Source organism: Armigeres subalbatus, chromosome 1, assembly GCF_024139115.2.
Source record: "Armigeres subalbatus isolate Guangzhou_Male chromosome 1, GZ_Asu_2, whole genome shotgun sequence".
NCBI classification, from domain to species: domain Eukaryota; kingdom Metazoa; phylum Arthropoda; class Insecta; order Diptera; family Culicidae; genus Armigeres; species Armigeres subalbatus.
The window spans coordinates 253982052-254002612 of NC_085139.1; positions in this window are offsets into that span (position 1 = coordinate 253982052).

A 20561-nucleotide genomic window follows, 5' to 3' on the forward strand; every position below is an offset into this window, starting at 1 on the left:
TATTTGTCTTATTTGTTTATTTTGCTTATTTGTTTTATTTGTCTTATTTGTCTTATTTATTTTCAATTGTTTATCTGATATCATTCCTATATTTGATTTCAATTTATATATTTGGTATCCTCGTGTTCACAAATAGGAATACGCTTTTTTCTAGTGTCACGCTAGATACAAAGTTGACAGTCTTTCTACCGCTCTCATCGCTCCTTTCCTGCCGTGCGCCACAAGAAAATATGCTGTTGGCTGCTCTCCCGAAATGGTAACTTTTATATGGACTTTATAAAACTTGGTTGAAGTAAAAAGAGCTTCCTTCAAAATTTATCGCGGTGACATATACTTTTTGACGTAGAACTACGTCTGTCTTTTCTATATTGGGGTACACTTTACGATTGCAAAAAATCGAAAAACGTCACGAAAATATGATAGACTTTGTTCGTTAATATCTCAGCCGTTTCTCGATAGATTTTCAATTTTCTTGGACCATTCGATCGAGGAAGAGTCAACGCTTTATTCCCGATGTACACTGAAGTCGTTTTTTACGCGGTTTATTTTTACACGAATCGCTTTTTACGCATTTTTTTCACTAGAATTTCGGGATAAACGCGGTTAATTTAGACATATTTTGGAATTTATGCGGCTTATTACATTGTTTTAGTTTACGCGGCCCATATCCTCCGCGTAAAAGCTGACTCCAGTGTGTTACAATATTTATGTATGATTATCTACTACTGAACACTTGCTAACAGTTTAGCAATCGGTTTTGGTGAATCAGTCAATCTCGTAAGTGCATCGCAAGCTTCTTCTTACATGGCACTACATTCCAACTGCAATCTGGCCTGCTTTTCAACTTAGTGATCTTTTAGCATTAGGAAAATAAGTTCAAAAGTAGCATTTACCAATGCAATGCTTCGAATCGAGATACAATTATCGAACGACTTTTACTCTCTAGCGAGTTTTTATCAATTGATAATTTGGATATGTGATCGCTTGAGAGTATTGTTCATCATCGATTATTTGAAAAATTTATTTTTATCATCCTTTTCAAATTTTGGTCTAAAAATTATATACATCACCAGGGTTCGTAATGCTCACTCAATCTCAGCAGATAATCACGAAAACTGGCACGTAGTTCTACGTCACCTTTGCGTACAACCCGATTGGGCTGCACCTTTGAGTTTTATTACATCAAAATGATCGTTAGAAAAATTCAAAACTTTTGTCAGTTGGGTTTTGCGAAATTCGGTTCCTTTGTGCCTCAAATCATCGGAGAGAGGTACTGAGAAGCGAAAATTTCAGTTCTACAATAGTTCAGTATTTAGAGCTTAATTCAAATTTGGGAAATAGTAGGTCCATGAAATTTTGTAGGAACATTTCTTGATAAATTTCAAAGAGATTGTCTGTTGGAATAAGCGAAATTCGTTCCCAATTCCGAGTTATAGACATTTTAGTACGAAAATAGCGCTCTACCGCGAGAGAGCTTTCCTCAGACCTTAATTGAAGGTGCCCAAATAGGATCTGAATCCTACACCAAATAGAGCTATGTATTCAACGTCTTGACTGTTGTAGACAAAATGCAAAGCGCAATGAAAACACATTAGCGGGATTTGACTGATGGGCAAAAATCTTAAAAGGAAACCTCGTCACATCTTGCAATGGGACATTGGACGTGTCTCTCGGGGCACAGAGAGATCGTCAGTTATTTTAATTTGTTGATTGTAGTGTTAATTATTTATTTTTGTATGTTCGTAAAACTGTTTTATTGTAATACCACGCCGATCTAAATTTAAAGAAGTTTGCAAAATTTCCAGTGAAAATTTCGAATATTCAGTGGAACCGTAGAATTTCCTTATTGAACCCTACAACATCACGTTGAAACTCCAGATAAATTTTCGTAAATATACCAATGATTTCCTTGAAACTTTCATACAATTTTTCGTTGTTATTTCGAAAAGCTATCCGTAAAAACTAAGAAAACTTCGAGTGGAAATTGCGAAGAGTTTCCCATTGAAATCTAAAGAATTTCTCGTTGAAATAGAATTTTTGAACCGAAGGCCACAAGGCTGGAAGTTTGGCCAAATATGTCATTTGACCGAAAAAGCTTAGTTATGTCATTTGGTCGAACAGTTCCTTTGGCTGAAAAAAAACGAGCCATTTGGCCTCAAAGGACATTCGGCCGAAAATGTAGTTCATCTGAATTGGGAAATTGATAAACTTCCCCAGAAAGTTCATTAAGTTTCATTTGGAAAATATTTTCAAATTTTCCACGGGAACTATTTTGAAATTTCGAGAACTCTTTAGAATTCACGGAAACATGTTTCAAATTTCTACAGGAAAATATTCGGAATATCCACGGAAAGTTCCTATTAAGTTTCTGTTGAGTATTCTTCGAAATTTACGTGAAAAGCTCTTCATTATTGTAGGAGATTTCGACTGGTAGAAGAGATGTTTTATTGTTGGTTTTCTTAGTATAGATTAATAAAGATGGCTATCTTGGCATAGCCAACGTCAAAACATAACATTCTTTGGAATACCTGCAGGAGACTCCAAAGAGTTTTCACGGGATACTTCCTGAAACTTTCCCAACAAATTTTCCTTAATTTCAACGGAAAACTTCTCATAGTTTCAGCTGAAAATTGTACGTAGTTTTTAAGGATTTTCTTTGGATTTCTACAGAAAATTCTTCATCTCGTTCATAAGAAATTCCTGAAAAATTCCATTAGCCGAAAGTGAAATACATCCGAACTGGTAATTTGGCATAACAGCTAGTCTGGTAGAAATGTCATTACTGAACGGGTGATATGGTCGAAAATGTCCACTTGTTTGGCGAAATGACCTTATTGTCAAATGACCATTAAACAAAATTACGTGGAGTCATTCAATAATGACGTCACAAGTTTAGTTAGATTCCAATATTTTTTTACTAGGTATAAAAAAGCGTGACAGAGGGGGAGGGGGAGTCTAGAAATCTCAAAAGGTAGTGGTCGTTATATTTGAATCGTCCTTAACCTCTTTACTTTTTAAGTCGATACTGGCCTTTAACCGATTCAATCCGGATTTTTTTTTCGTCGTATTTCAACATAAATTTTGGACATTCTGCTTCAAAAACGTATGCAAACCATGAAAAAGTAGAAATATGGGGTAAAATATTTTTTTGAGATCTTCTAGGGCTTCCAAACCTTCCTTGAGTTCAGATCTTGATGATCTACATAAACAACAAAGCGTTTTACGGGGCCTCGATCCTTATTTGAAGTTGGCATTGCTACTTGAGACATAATTAAACAATTTTTTATCAAATCGCAGTGTTACCAAAACATAAACGATACTCCAAACTATTCTTGAGTTCAGATCTTGGAAGTCTACAAGATCAACAGAGCAGTTCATAGGTTCCCGAGCTCGTGTAATAGTTGGAGGAGCCCCATGGAACATTATTACAGTAGTATATACAAAATACAAAACTCCCAGAATATCTACAATACTCCAAACAATTCTTGAGTTCAGATCTTGGAGGCCTACAAGACCAACAGAGTGATTGATAGGTTCCTGAGCTTGTGTGTTAGTTGAAAAAACTCCATGGGACGTGATTATGTCAATATATAAAAACATCCACATTCCCAGAATATCTACGGTACTCCAAACCTTTCTTGAGTTCAGATCTTGAAGATCTACAACACCAACAGAGTGATTCATAGGGTCCTGAGCTTGTACGTTAGTTGGAGCAACCCCTTGGGACATCATTACACCAGAATATGCAAATCACAGCATTCCCAGAGTTCCTGGGGTAATCCAAGTCATTCTTGAGTTCAAATACTGGAGGTCTTCAAGACCAACAGAGTGATTCATTGATTTCCGAACTTGTGTGTTAGCTGGAGAACCCTCATGGAACATCATTACACCAGTATATACAAAATACAATATTCCCAGAGTATCTACGGTACTCCAAATCATTCTTGAATTCAGATCTTGGGGGTCTACAAGACCAACAGAGTGATTCAAAGGCAACTCAGCTTATGTGTTAGTTGTAAAAACCCCATGAGACATCATTACACCAGTATATGAAAATTGAAACATTCCAAGAATATCTACGGTACTCCAAACGATTTTGAGATCAGATATTGGAGGTCTACGAGGCCAACAGAGTGAATCATAGGATCCTGAGCGTGTGTGTGTCAGTTGTAGAAACCCCATGGGACATCAATATACCAGTATATACAAATCATAACATTCCCGGAATATTTACGGCGCCATACATGAGTTCAGATATTGGAGGTCTAAAAGACCAACATAGTGATTCATGGATTCTGAAGCTTGTGTGTTAGTTGGAGAACCATCATGGAACATCATTACACCATTATATAAAAATCTTGTTAGTTGGAATTGCTCAAATGGACATCATTACGTACACAATGCGTAAGTACGAAAAAAAAACGTTTTATTGTGATCACAAACATCGCATCCACAATTTTTTAGTTCCTTTTATCATCTATAGTGTTATAGAGGGGCCCTCCTTAGCCGTGCGGTAAGACGCGCGGCTACAAAGCATGACCATGCTGAGGGTGGCTGGGTTCGATTCCGGTGCCGGTCTAGACAATTTTCGGATTGGAAATTGTCTCGACTTCCCTGGGCATAAAAGTATCATCGTGCTAGCCTCATGATATACAAATGCAAAAATGGTAGCCTGGCTTAGAAACCTTGCAGTTAATAACTGTGGAAGTGCTTAATGAACACTAAGCTGCGAGGCGGCTCTGTCCCAGTGTGGGGATATATTGCCAATAAGAAGAAGAAGAAGAAGAAGAAGTGTTATAGAATAAAGCTTGGTACCACAGCGCCTCTTGATGACCGGCTGGGCTATACATGTGAATTATTGCTACTCCATAAATGATCAGAATTAGAGTAAGTTGCACCCTTACTTATTATAAGGTACACTTATTATAAGGTACACTGGGGGAAGTGGAAAAGGAAAAATCGATAGTGCATGTTTGAATTAGTGTAAAACCAGTTTAAAAGATCTAAATGTGTTCAATCAAAATGGGCTATCAAAAACAGTCAATTTTGCACCAACTGTGCGGTAATTCATACCATCTTGGTCGCTTGAAATTTATGGAAATAGATTTTAAAATTAGGAGTTGTTTTTCCACTTACCCTAGTGGGATGGGGTAAGTGGAAAACCCATGTTACCTTGACCTTCAATAGTGATGAGTAGTTACATATAACTAAAATCAATACGATAATTGCTCTGAGTATCTTTTGTGGAATAATTTCATTACCTTAACGGAATAGATCCTCAAGGAATTCTCGTAATAGCTAGAGGAGGGCTGGTTTTGCCTTCTCGAACACTAAGTGTACGTAAGATCTATATGTTCGCCAAAAAGATGAACTTTTTCAAGGAAAAATGGGACTTACAGGGTTATAAACTTATCAACTTAGTTTAACGAATTGAGATGATGTCTGTATGTGCGTATTTGTATGTAAGTGTGTGCGCAAAGCACGTACAAAATTATCAGCTATTCTTAAGCACTTGTCCTTAACCAATTTGTTCGCAAAAAAATTGCATTCAACGGCGAAACTTGTTATGAATAAAAATTAATGTGAATTATACAATATATTTACCTATCAGTGCTATTTTAACTTTCTTATACATTTTTTTTCATATGTAGTACATGTGAAAGGCATCAATACCGATAGGTGGATTAATCAGGCATTTTCTCATTTATATTAGTCCAATCACCACTGGAATCACAATGATAACAAAAAAGGAACATATTTAGATTCACAGCTATCGAAATAAACACTGGAGGGAAGAAGAAATTGCGTAATTAGAATATTATCCACTTCCCCCACAGTGTTTGATACCTGGGGTAAGTGTAAAATCTTTGAATTATTTGCTTTCTTGGTACAAACCACTACCAATTGAATGGGATTAGTTTAGTTGTATTATAATGGTCACCTGTGATATAAATTCCCTTAAAAAAAGGACAATTGATGCAAATAAGAATTGATTTTATGAATGCAAAAATCAACTTTTCGCGAAACCTAAAATTACAGTTCAAGCGTTAACCGTGTTAGTGTATGTATAATACAAATTTCAACATAGTATTAGTGTGAGCATCAAAGTATATTCTTGCATAATGTTATGATGTGGTAAAAACTGTAAAGTATGTACAATTACAATTTTTCGAATCGATTTTTACCAAGGTTGTTAACGTTAATCAACGTTTAACGGCGTTACGTTGAATCGTTGACGTTAATTTCAACGTTCAACGCAAACTTCGATTGCTCGCTAAATGCTATGATTAACGTAAACGTTAACGAAATTAGTTAATTAACGTTAACGTTTCGCGTTAATTATCCCGTTGATTAACAGAAACCTTAGTAAAGCAGCCTCACGATATTTACATAATGTACAAAATTACTAATACATTTTTTTTGGCTTTCAGTCTTTACTGGCTATTAAAACGACATATTTCTTCTACGCCCGACGTTTAGAAGAAATATGTCGTTTTAATAGCCAGTAAAGACTGAAAGCCAAAAAAATGTATCAGTAAGATTTAAACAGTCGAGAGCCTATTAAGTACAAAATTACAATCCGGTACTAATAAATCAACTATTTTTGCTATGTCGACGTCGGCAGCACCCGGTAGTTTCACTCCCGTATCACGAGCACCTTTTTCGTGACAAAGTACAAGTTTGGTTTGGTTTTGCATTTAGAAATTTTCACTTGTTTATCAAACCGCTGGCCATGACAACGCTTCCGACGATGCATCGCTTCTTGAGAACATCAACGATGAAATCAACGTTGGTGTTGACGTTGATTCAACGCTTTTCATTGACGTTAACGTTTATTTTCAAAACATTCAACGCAACGCCGTTGACGTTGAATTTTCGAAAAACTAACGTCAACGGCGTTAATCGTTGATTAACGTTAACAACCCTGATTTTTACACTTACCCCCTTCTTCCACTTCCCCCAGTGTACCTTACATATTATATATTTTATACGATATGTTTACCCAAGTGTTTACCATTTCTATACGTATTGAAACCACCAAGGGGTATCATGAGATGACAGTCTAACCAATAAATGAGGATTGCGTACCAAGAACTGAGTAAAGCTCACAATACATTCAATCGACAATATAATTAGTTTCAGTATTGCACGGAAGTGGATGTTACTAAAACTAACATTTATATGTAAGAGTAAAGTAATTTACGTATGAATAATATCACAAAATTTCATTTCAAATGCTTTTCTCCATACTTATCCCAAAATGAATTAAATGTAATAGCTAAATCATGTTGCTAAAAAAATCTCTGCTCCTCTCCTCTGCAACCATTTGATGTGATTCTGCGAGATCGTCAACAGAAGGCGTTTCAACTTTCGAATCGACATGTTAAGCTCTGGTGCACTGCTGCAAACATGCAGCACACTAGGAGTAAATTTTTTGAAAGCACTGTACCAAAAGGAATCAATAGTTAAGTTTCTCAATAGTAATCTTCTTCATCGAAAAAATATTTAGTAGACTAACAGGGAACAGGTTATGTTTTTTTTTTTGAGAAATGCTCTCATTATTGAAGAAATTTGTGTAAGGTGGTTATTCACAAATTGCGTGACGAATAATAAAAAAAAAAAACTAGAGGTTCATTACAAGAAGTGGCGAAGGGGAGAGGGGTGTTGAAAATAGTAATTGTACGTACTATATCGATCTTCCCTAGATGTCCTTCACCATACAATTTTTTGGCGGTAAGTTCATGCTATACTATCGTACATCTTCTTGTTGATCGATTTGAATATAAAGAATTGAACTCATGGACAATTTGTATTGTCGTACATGTTCAACGAATTTTACAATGTGTCTATAATGGTGTAACGAAGTCCAGTAGAGCTATTCCAACTAGTCATGGACAGTTTGGAGTGTCGTCGATGTTCAACGAGTTCTGTAATGTATCTATAATGGTGTATCGAAGTCCCGTGGAGCTATTTTCACTCGTAGAAATAGTGGAGACCTCAAAGATCTTCGTGTTGATCGATTTGAATGTTGGGATCTGAGCTCAAAGACAGTTTGGAGTGTCGTAGATGTCGAGCGAATTCTGTGGCGTGTCTCTAATAGTGTAACCAAATCCCGTGGAGTTATTACAACTCATAAAAATAGTTGAGACATCAAAGATATCTATGTCGATCGTTTTGAATAGTGGGGACATCAAAGATCTTCTAGTTGATCGATTTGTAAATAGGGATCTGATCTTGTTTGGAGTTTGGAGTGTCGTACATGTTCAACGAATTCTGTGGTGTATATCTTACTGTGTACCGAAGTTCCGTGGAGCTATTCCATCTCGTAAAAATAGTTTAGACATCGGAGATCTTCATGTTGATCATTTTGAATATTAGGATCTGCGCTCAAGAACAGTTTGGAGTGTCGTAGATGTCAAACGAATTCTGTGATGTGTCTATAATGGTGTCACGAAATCCCGTGGAGCTATTCCAACTCATAAAACTAGTGGGGACATCGAAGATCTTCATGTTGATCGATTTGAATATTAAGACCTGTACTCAAGGATAGTTTGGAGTGCCATAGATGTCGAACGAACTCTGGTGGGCCTGTAATGATGTTACGAGGTATCGCGGAGCTATTCCCCCTCATAAAACTAGTGGGGACATCGAGGATCTCTATGTTGATCGATTTGAATATTAGGATCTGATCTCAAGGAGAGTTTGGAGTGTCGTAGATATCGAAAGAATTCTGTGGTGTGTCTGTAATGATGTTACGAGGTATCCTGGAGCTATTCCAACTCATAAAACTAGTGGGGACATCGAAGACCTGCATGTTGATCGATTTGAACATTAGGATCTGTACTCAAGGATAGTTTGGAGTGTCGTAAGTGTCGAACGAATTCTGTGGAGTGTGTAATGGTGTTACGAGGTATCCTGGAGCTATACCAACTCACAAAACTAGTGGGGACATCGAAGATCTGCATGTTGATCGATTTGAATATTAGGATCTGTACTTAAGGATGGTTTGGAGTGTCGTAGGTGTCGAACGAATTCTGTGGAGTGTCTGTTATGGTGTTACGAGGTATCCTGGAGCTATTCCAACTCATAAAACTAGTGGGGACATCAAAGATCTGCATATTGATCGATTTGAACATAAGGATCTGTACTCAAGGAGAGTTTGGAGTGTCGTAGATGTCGAACGAATTCTGTGGTGTGTCTGTAATTATGTTACGAGGTATCCTGGAGCTATTCCAACTCATAAAACTAGTGGGGACATCAAAGATCTGCATGTTGATCGATTTGAATATTGGGATCTGTACTCAAGGATAGTTTGGAGTGCCGTAGATGCCGAACGAATTATGTGGTGTGTCTGTAATGGTGTAATGAAGAACCGTGGAGCTATCCCAAATCATAAAAATAGTGGGGACATCGTAGATCTTTTTGTTGACCGATTTGAATATTAAGATCTGAGTTCAAGAACTGTTTGGAGTATCTTAGGTATTGAAAAAGATCTGTTATACTGCAGGACAGGTGCGGGATATTATCATAAAGCATTTCAATTTCAATTATTTAATCAGAATGTGGTAAAAAATGGTGTTGATTCCTTAGAACATCAAAATTAGAACTCAAGGGTAGTTTGGATGCTCTAGATCATCCTAGTGACCATAACCGGACCTGGGCAATATTTTTCCTGGATGGAACAGTTAATTTTAAACATTTTTGCTGAAGAAAGCAAGGCTCTATCTCTTAAAACTGATTTTCGACAACTGATTTTCGTCTTGGGTCATATATGACCCATCCGGATTGAATCGGTTAAGTCAAAAGTCATTTAGCCAAGTTCTATCAAGCCGATTTCACCGAAACTATTATAAGGTCAAAAATGGCCGTTATTTGGCCGACAGCGACATCCAGCCGAAACGGACATTCCGCCGAACTGGTAATTTGACCGAAAAAGTTTAATGGCCTAACAGGTTGGTTGAAAATGCCGTTTGGCCAAAAATGTCGTTTAAACGAATAGATCATTTGATCGAAAATACCGTTTGGTAGGCATGGTCATTTGTCAAAGAGAACTATTAGACCTGAGAATATTCTTTCTGTGAATTAGCCAAACATGAGTTTCTGCGAAATTACCTGTTTGGCCGAATGTTACTTTCGGCTGTTATTGCTATCAGCGAAATTACGTTTTTGGACAAACCATTTTCAACCTGATAACACTTTCAGATGGACGTTCAAATCGGCCTAATGGAATTTGGCTAGATGGCTTTTGGATTAAAGGCCAGTATCATCTTAAAACTAGAGAGTAAATGTCATTTGGCTAAACGGTTTGATGGTTTTGACGTCAAAAAAATCAAACTCTGACGTAAGTAGATCGATGATAGGTTTAATAAAGACTAAAAAACGATGATAGGAATCACCACAACGCTGTTTGTTACTCGTCTCTAGAATGGATGTTAGTGGCCCAAATCGCCATCGAACCTACCCCAACAAACATTGGAATCTGGTAAAGCATTAAACTATTTAGTGTTCGTTGAGACTAAGATCAAGAAAAATTCTACTCTGAAGTATGGTTTGAAGACACCTGTTAGTTCAATAACTTTCAGCTAAGAAGTGGGTTGATCGATGATCGAAGTCGATATTGGATTAAGTCGTATCTAGAAAACCCCAACCATTGAGTTGGTTGGTTGATGACCAAAATCGACATCGGACCTATTCGAATCAAGAAAAATTCAATAATGGAGTGAGATTGTCGGTAAATTGTAAGTACTACTGGGCTCTGTAAATTGTTGAGTCAATGAAATATAATTCTAAATTGAGTGGGTTGGTGGTCGGAGTCGCTTTCAGAAACAGCAGGAGAAAAATACAACTTTGGACCAATATCTGATAGTTTTTAGGAAAAAAAACGTACTTAACAATCACGACATAAAGGACATTCTTCTCCAATCATGCCAACCAACAATTTTAAGCTTTTCAACTCTTATAGATTCCAATGAGGAAGTCAAAATCTATTACATAACTAATATTCAATGGTTTTGCCTTTATTTTTTATCACTGTGCTAGAGCAAGTTTCTGGTGTGCTGGGATCAGAAAAGTCTTATTTTGCGGTCGAAATGAACTTTTTTCAGATCACATGAACATTTTCTGAACAAGACAAGCGAAGAATAAACAACAGCAACTCAAAAGGACATTTCCATGCAATATGGCTGTGTAATACACTAAATGATCTCCTCACCTTCTTTACATCATATTGATTTCCATGGATATTTTGAATTTTTATTGAAGAAATTTGAAAGAATTTCTTGTGAAAATCCTAAAGAGTTTCTCATGTAAATTCCGACAAATTTTGCGATGAAATTTAAAAAAAAAAATTCTCAAAACAACGTAGTTCCCGAAAATAATCTTTATAATGAAAATGAAATGGTCTGTGTTCGTATTCGCATAACTCGAAAACGGCTGGATGGATTTTGTTCATTCCTTCAGCAGATATTATCGTTATGGTTTCCGACGGGTTTATAGAATATTCTTCCAGGCAAAAGTCATGAGTAAATTTGAGAAAGTCGTGAAAATCTAAAAATTTGAATTCGTATGGGAATTTTTGCATGGGTAGTTACAACATGCCATGCCATACTATGCAGGACAACGTCTGCCGGGTCAACTAGTTTTCAAATAAATATGTACCTACTATAGGGAAGTTCATCAGATTTGTCCGGCGAAATTCAAAAGATTCTTGGAAATATCCCGAAAAATGCAAAAAAAATCTTGAGGAAACGTATAAAAAAAATTGCCACGCTGATTCACGCCGCCGCCGCCGCCGGCTAAAATTACCTTCGGCGTGACCGCCGCCGCCGGCGAATATTGGACCGGCGCACACCTCTACTCCAGGGGCGATGTCCTAGTCATCAAAACGAACGAGGCTAAGTACTCGGACGTCTTGAAGGCGATGAGGAGTGACGTCAAGCTCGGTGAACTCGGCGCCGACGTACGTCGAATAAGACGTACCCGGATGGGCGAGATGATCCTCGAGCTGAAGCGGGGCGTCTCGCAAAAGGGCGCCGCCTACAAGAAGTTGGCGGAGGAAGTCCTAGGCGAGACGGTCAAGGTGAGGGCACTCACGACGGAGGTGAATCTAAGGGTTAAAGACCTGGACGAGATCACCGAAGTCGAAGAGCTCGTCACGGCACTGCGGCTACAGTGTGAAGTGGAGACGCCCACCGCAGCCGTTCGGCTACGGAAAGGTCCGGCAGGGACGCAGGTAGCATTGGTTCGGCTATCTGCAGCGGACGCCTCCAGGGTAGCCAAGTTAGGGAGCGTCAAGGGAACATCCACAAATTACGTAACGCTTAGAGGGGGGAGGGGGGGTTGCCCAAAATGTGACAATCCATACAAAAAATTTAGAGGCTTCATACAAAAAGTGTGACATAGGGGGGAGGGTGGTTTGAAAATGGCCAATTTTTGCGTTACGTAATTAATGGATCTTCCCCAAGGTGGGATGGTCGGTGTGCCCTGTGGGCATATACGAGCAACCCGAAGTTTGCTTCAAGTGCCTGGAACCGAGGCACAAGCAATGGGACTGCAAAGGTGTTCTTTTGAAAAAGCGAGTCACGATGTTCGATGCTGCAAGGACACGCAGCTAACCTCGAGGGTGCGTTGTGCACTGCCTTCCCTTTGAAGCATTACTTTCTGGTTGTACCGAAGGGACTATGGGCTTGGCGGCAATGGAAACGGTTTGGCGCTTCGGGGATGTAGTCCTGCCTCCCTCGTTTACTGTTGGAGGTGGTCCCTAACCCCGCACCTTCTGGACAATCCAGGATGTCTGTTGAGCAGATCCCCCCTCCATTGCTTAGGAAGAAAAAAAAACACACACACACACACACACACACACACACACGGACGACGTGTCACTAGCGGTGATGGGCGAGACTCTTGAAGAAGTGGAGGTGTTGGTGATGGAGACGATCGAGCGCTGGATGAGCGGTGTTAAGCTGCAGATAGTTCACCACAAAACGGAGGTGCTATTAGTCAGCAACTGCAAAGCGATCCAGCGGATGGAGATCGTCGTCGGAGGCCATACGATTACTTCGAAGCGATCACTGAAGCACTTGGGAGTGATGATCGACGATCGGCTAAATTTCAACGGCCACGTTGACTATGAATTTTCAACTCTAACGTGAAATCTGTGCTGTTATACGCTAGCGAAACATGGTGTGTATCAGTGGAGAACACTCAACGGCTGCAGGTGTTCATTAATAGATGCCTGCGGTATATAATTCGGGCCTGGTGGCCTCACAACTGGATCTCAAACAACGAGCTCCATCGTCGTTGTCACCAGAGGCCGATAGCAACAGAAATTCGGGATCGGAAGTGGGCTGGGTCACGGCACACTCTACGTAGGGCGGAAACGAAATCTGTAAACAAAGCATTAGACTGGAACCCAGCGGGACATCGCAGCAGAGGCAGTCCCAGAGGCTCATGGCGGCGAAGCCTCAATAAAGAAATAAAAGAAGTCGACCGAAATCTAACCTGGAAACAGGTTAAAGCGATAGCCGGGCAACGCTCAGGATGGAGATCTTTCAAGTCGGCCCTTTGCACCACAGGAGGTGTACAGGATCCATAATCAATAATGACGTTGACTACGCCTGTGAAAAGTCGGCGAAGGCAATGAACGCAATAGCGAGGATCATGCCAAACGTAGGCGGTCCAAGAAGCAGCACGAGGCGTCTGCTAGCTAGTGTCTCGTCATCGATTCTGAGATATGGGGTTCCTGCTTGGGGCAATGCACTGCAAACCAAGCGGAACCGGGAAAAGCTGAAAAGTGTGTTCCGGCTGATGGCCATTCGAGTCGCGAGCGCATATAGAACGATATCGTCAGAGGCTGTATGCGTTATTGCTAGGATGCTACCCATCTGCATCATCCTGGAGGAAGACATCGAGTGTTATCGGCGAAGAGACACCAGAGACGTAAGGAAGGAGGTGAGAATCCGATCGATGGCGAGATGGCAACAAGAGTGGGACAGTACGGAGAAAGGGAGGTGGACCCACCGGCTCATCCCAAACCTGTCGGTGTGGATGAACAGAAAGCATGGTGAAGTGAACTTTCACCTGACGCAGTTTCTGTCGGGTCACGGATGCTTCCGGAAGTACTTACATCGGTTTGGACATACTAATTCACCGTTATGTCCAGAGTGTGAGAATGTCGAAGAGACTCCAGAACACGTGGTATTCGATTGCCCAAGGTTTGCGGAAGTATGTAGCGGAATGCCTGTCCTAAGGGCGGACAACATCACAGAGCGAATGTGTCACGAAGAAGGCACGTGGAATGTGGTCAGTAGAGTCGTGACGCAAATACTGTCAGAACTGCAGCGTAGATGGAGAAGTGACCAGCGAATAAGCGTAGTCTCGGAGGGAAATCCAGTGTGAGTCCAGTGAGCAGTGTTTGGCCTCGGGTCGTCGAGGCGCTGGCGAACCGGAAGTCTTCTGCCAACCGGAATCGTCGGACCGACCTTGGCACTCGAACAGCCAACCTGCTGAAGAAAGAAGAAGGAAGTGCTTCGGGTATGTAGGGCACCGCCAGTGCGGACGTCATCCACCACCGGAACTGTCGGACCACCTCTGCAACCCGAAGACGAAGTCGGCGCAAGGCGCGAAAGCGTCCCCTGCGATAGCTGCCGGTAGTCGGGACACCATCAGTGCAGAAGTTTCCTTCACCGGAACTGGTGGACCACCCTCGACGCCCGGGGAAGTCAGGAGGATTCGAGTGAGGAAGTTTGCGGCACGACCGCCGAGGGATCGAGACAACGTAGCAGTGGATCTCAGCAAGCCAGTCGGCGAACTAACCTAAGCCAGGGTCCGGAATTTTAGAAGAAGTGCATGAGCACAGACACCCCCCCCCCCCCAAAGTAGTCGCAGCATCCCGTGGTCCCGGGGGGATCGAGGCAAGGAGGATAAGGGACCCGGTTTATCCGGGAGGCACATTTTTAGCAGGTCGGGAGGAGCCCATCCCTGTTCGCATTCGAGCATAGTGTGGATGCTCGAGGTGTCTGTCGCGCAGATTTTTGATGGCCTTTAACCCTTGTAAAAAAAACACATACACAAACGTACAACTACAGCATAGCTTACTGCGGTCAGGTTCCTTGCAGTCATAGTACTTTAACTCAAATCAACATTTTGAACACTGGCGTTTTAGCGCCCTGAAACTAAAACTTTCACCTGCTTTCCGCACTGAGGATCAAGATAACTAAGGAATTCAAAATTCTATGGAATAAAATAACACGAATAAAACCAAAAAAGTCATTTAAACGCGAGTGTTCGGAATGTGAGTCAAAACGGTACCTGTAACAGGCCTGAATTAGTTTCCTTATGTTCAGCGAGCATACCGACCAACTCACTTTCAGTTTAGCCTTATTCATTACCTTCTTGGCCTTAGCCAGAGGTACTTGGAATGAGGCTGCACTGCCCATGATAGCATATTTGTAACACTCGCATTTTTGTTCATTTTGTAGAAAGCCCATGAATCGTTAAGAAAGCTCAATTTACTCTTGCTTAGGGGCCGTACACTTAATACGTAAGCAATTTTTCTGGGTTTTTCGACCCCTCCCTCCCCCCATGTAAGATTTTTTCCATACAAAAGATTTTTTTATTTATATGGCGCGTGAGATATTGACAGACCCCCCTCCCCCTATAAGTGCTTACGTAATATGTATACGGCCCCTTATCTGTGGTAAGATGGAAATGATTGAGTTTCTGGGAAGGAATGAGAAACGATTTACAAAATCAACCAAAATGCAAATATGCGATCATGGGCAGTGCATTCCCGCGTAGCTTTTGCGTAGCCGAACCGCGGATTCCTGGATCTCGACATAGCACTGATCTGTCAGTGCGTCGACCAGGTCTTCGGCCTTGGTTACTTCATCCAGGCCCTTGCACTGGATATTCGTTTATTATATAAAGCAAATATTTAATTGCATCAAATCCATCGGAGGAGGCCTAATGCAGCCTAAACTGACAGCCACATCATTAGCAATCAAAGCAATCTGGAAATGTGTTACGAGTCACATTGTAATGAACCTTCAATAGGATTAGGTGTTTCAAGAGGCTTCCGCTTGCTTACAGATAAGACAAACTGCACAATGATATATCCTTCTCCGAGGGGCCAACATTCCGCTTAACCCTCTCCCGTCTCTTAGGAGCTGCTGACCTCTCGTTAGCTACCTTCAGGTCCGCGTCCTGCGTGACCTAACTTAGCTTCAGGGTCACTCCTGTCACGGCCATCCGCTTGCGAAGTTCCGCGGTCTGGCTCTCCGTCAGCCGTTTTCCTTCGGCAAGGAGACGAATCCTCGATTCAACCTCCTATCTGACCTTCTTCTCCTCCGCCAGCTTTCGCTCCTCCGTAAGTTTGCGAATTTCACGCCCCGCACTCTTACTGGTTTCTAGTAGGGTCCTCCACTACTAGGGCGCAGAGCGCCTGTGCAGCAAGTTTCAGGTCCTTCCTGTAGTTAACGCGGTTGTCCAGAAACGACATAATCACATCTGTGATCACCTCCATCGTCTGGCTACCGCGTTCGTCGTGGTTGGTCAACACCGAATTGATGACTAGTTAGGGTGGGGCCGTCCATTTTTACTTCGACCTGCACCTCCTCTGACACTCCACGGCCTTCTCTTTCGCCTTCCCCCGACGATCTTTGGGGTGACCTCTCTCTTTGCCGCCAGTCGCCATTCCTCCATCTTGCGTTGTTTTAGTTTGTTTTGCTTTACTCATCGCTATTGGGTCCCCTTTGCGACTGCTGTCGATTTCTGCTGGTGTAGTCGCCTTCACGTTCCCATGGTTATCTATACATACCTTGCGGCATGCAGGGAGGCCATGCAAGGGTTGACACTTCCGTGTTCAGAGCCACATCAGCGCTAGTCAGGAAAGAGCATCTAAGCCTACTCCCACTCAGCTGGCACTTGCCACTCAGTGCAAGATTGGGACGGAAGACAGCCTGACAATTAGCCCATTCGCCGTTTTAGGTCGGTGCCACCCGTCCTTACTAAAAGAATGGAATAACCAGACTATCAGCCCTCGCTTCACTATTGCAATATTCAAAAACACAGTGCAAAAACATGCATCCAGTATACCATAATCAGGATCTTGCTGGAATCAACCCATGGCAATCCCTGGGGTTTTGCTTTTTTAAGCGGCACACAGTCGTTTTGATAGAGTCTGCTTACGGACCCTTGTGATTTTTTGGGAGGGATTTACCCAACCACATCCTAGGCAGTTCTCCCTAACTCACAGACGCTTGGGGAGGAGTCGTTAAGCCCTTGGACATAGTCCATGCTGCCCCCACGGTGCGTGTGAGTGTATTGAAATTCCTTTGCACCACACTGGGGATATGGATATCTCTGAATACCACAGATGTGTCCTTAGCATTATTGATAGCCTAATCCGAAAATCCTTACGGTTAGTACAAATGTCTCACACATGTATGTGTAAACATTTTGAAAGTGCCAAAAGAACTTATTGATCACGTGTATGTTTTGGATAATCATGCAATATTTTTAAACTGAACGAAGTTGCTTCATGGAGGTGAATATTTTAGGCTCTTTTACTGGAATTCTCTACCGAACAACACAATTCCATTAAATTAATAACAAATAAAGTTTTCAAGTCGTTTATGTCGTCAATCAAGCAGGATTACGAGTCCGAGATTAAAAGTTCTGGAAACTTTTTTTTCTAACTCAAGGTGCATAAATAGAGGCACTGCAGTTTCATCAACACTGGCAAAACAGAACCAAGAGTGTCAAGTGGGATATTAATGGTAAATTTTCAGTGCACTTCCAGCCCACCCGGATCCAGAGGGAAAACGGGCCACCCATCCAGCCAAGCCACCAGCCATCCACCACATGTCAGAGGAACGTAGTGCAAAAAGTGTGGAAGCAGAGTGCGAGAGAGAGCGATTGAATGTCGGTTGGCACCTACCTTCGCTTTGAATCATTTATGCTTGTCAAGAACTTTTTCGTTTCAGAAGTTAAACTTCATGAGCGGAAGCGTAGTATCATTGAGTCAAACAACCATGAAATTTTATTTGGATGGGTGTTAATGCACCTGGAGAGGGCCTAATTCCTTCAATTCAACCTCGAATCCACTTAGTCGGTCACGTTTCAATACCAATTACAATTAAAACTTCATGAATATTGAATTTAACAGGTTGTTAAATTCAGTCCCCTCGAGGCTGGATGTCACATGGAAGTCAACGTGACCGGCTTGTGTCACATTTACTTGGCGATAAAATGTGCCGCTGATTGACTCAGCCGAAAGCGTACCTTCCTGCTCGCAGGACGACGGCTGACGTTCGATACGGTGGCAAGTTGGATCCGGAGGACAGACATCGCCCGCATCCTGTGGTATAAACATTGAAATTCCAAGGAACATAAAGGGAATCTGTTTTGCAAGTTTTCAACATCCGGGCAAATGGGCGGAATGCAGGAATCAAAGTGCATCAATACAAATATTTACCGTTTTAGCATGCATGGGTTTCCGTGAGCCATAAAGCGAATGCGACTTGGCAGGAAACCTGTTGGATGGCTTTGAATGGATCGTGGAGGAGGCTCTTGGGATGGAAAGATGTTTTCACCTGCGGTGAATGTCATTTAGATTCCTTTTTGCTCAATGTCAACCGACAATAGCGGGGTATAAACATGAACTGCTCTTTACTTTGAGCTTGCTAAATATTTCCATAGTTTTTAAATTGAATGCTTTCAAAGTCTTTGCAAGTGATGGTAACATCTGCACATCGGAGTCTTTCGTAGAATGTCAAAAGACCACAGCAGTTGGCAGCAGGGACATTATGCGGGTCATGGTTCTCTAGATACTGCAAAAATATCGCGTGCACGAATTTCACTCACATTATCTAGGTATTCAACGAATTCGACAGTAAAAATAACTCTAATAAAGCAATAAAAAAAATATCGAGAGTCCCAATAGCAATGATTGTGTCGATTAAGATTCTCCCGGGGAAGGGTCATTTGGCCGAAACCCATAAGAGTCATTTAGCCGAACGACGAAAGGTCGAAAGTGATTTGGCCGAAAGGGTCGTTTGGCCAAAAATGTCATTTGGCCGAGAGGGTCGTGTGGCCGGAAGGGTCTTTTGGTTAAAAGGGTCATTAGGTCGAAAGTGTTATTTGGCCGAAGGGTCATTTGGCCGAAAGGGCTGTTTGGCCGCAAGGGTCATTTGACCGAAAGGGTCGTGTGGCCGGAAGGGTCGTTTGGCAGAAAGAGTTATTTGTCCGAAACGGTCGTGAAGTGAGAAATGAGGGGCGCGAATTAAGTAGTGAGTCGTTTCACTACTCACTTCGCTCATCTCACTTTTTACAGCGAGAAGTGATAAATGAGGGGTGAGAAGTGAGACGTCTTTCTTCTCGTTCTTAATTTCTCATTTTTCAAATGATTTATTCGGCTAAATGATCTATTCGGCCAAATGTCCTATTCGGCTAAATAACCCGTTCGGCCAAACGACCCTTTCGGCCGAATTACACTTTCGACCTAATGACCCTTTCGACCTAATGAACTATTCGGAAAAATGTCATATTCGGTCAAATGACCCTTTCGTCCAAACGACCCTTTCGTCCAAACGACCCTTTCGGCCAAATGACCCTTTCGACCAATGGCTCTTGAAAGGAGGTTTTGAGCCTTCTGGAAAGAGGCTTACGAGCTTCTTGAAAGGAGGATTCCAAGCCTTCTGGAAGGAGGCATCCAAAACTCTTGGATGGAAGCATGCGAGACTCTTGAAAGGAAGCTTTCGACCCTCTTGAAACGAGGTTTCAGAGCCTCTTAGAATGAGACTTCCGTGCTTCTTGGAAGAAGGCTTCCTAGTCTCTTGAAAGGAAGTTTCTGAGCATCTTGAAAGAAGGCTTCCGAGACTCTTGAATGGAGATTTCCAAGTTTCTCAAGAGGAGGCTTCCGAGTCTTTATGAAGGAAGCTACTGAGCATATTGAAAGGGGGTTTCCGAGCCACTGTAACACTTTGTGATAGAAAAAGATGCTGGCAGCAAAACTCACAGCATCATCGAAAAATATGAAGCCAGGAGTTACGCGTGTTACTCTGTGGCTCATCTGGTCCGAATCTTGGCTAAATACCAGATTCGCGCAACGTTTGTTTATTTTTGATTCTAATTAGAAACTCTCATCACCTCATTACCATAAAGTCAACTGATTCGCCTTATCAGTGACTGACAATAGGCCACAAAAGGCCGCCTTCTCGACAGAAGGTTTCTTAAAAAGTAAAAATAGAAAGACCAAGCCATTTGCAAGTTAGTTGTTGAACAGTTTTGATAGAAAACCTTTTGTACAAGAAAAAGCGTTGTGCCAAATAGAAGAATCTGCCGTAGAGTATCTACGCCGTCACTCAGCCGCCGACGAGGTTTCAGCCTCAGGATACGCCAGCCGGCAAAAGCCGGTAAGAATTTTTAGTGCTAAAACCCGTCACCAGCACCATGTTAAAAGATTATTTTGCCAGGTCTTACCGTCGGGGCGCAGCAGATTCGGGTTTGCCGGTCATCGTAAAGCCAAGTGAAGCGTGTGTTAGCCATCGGTCAAGTGAAGT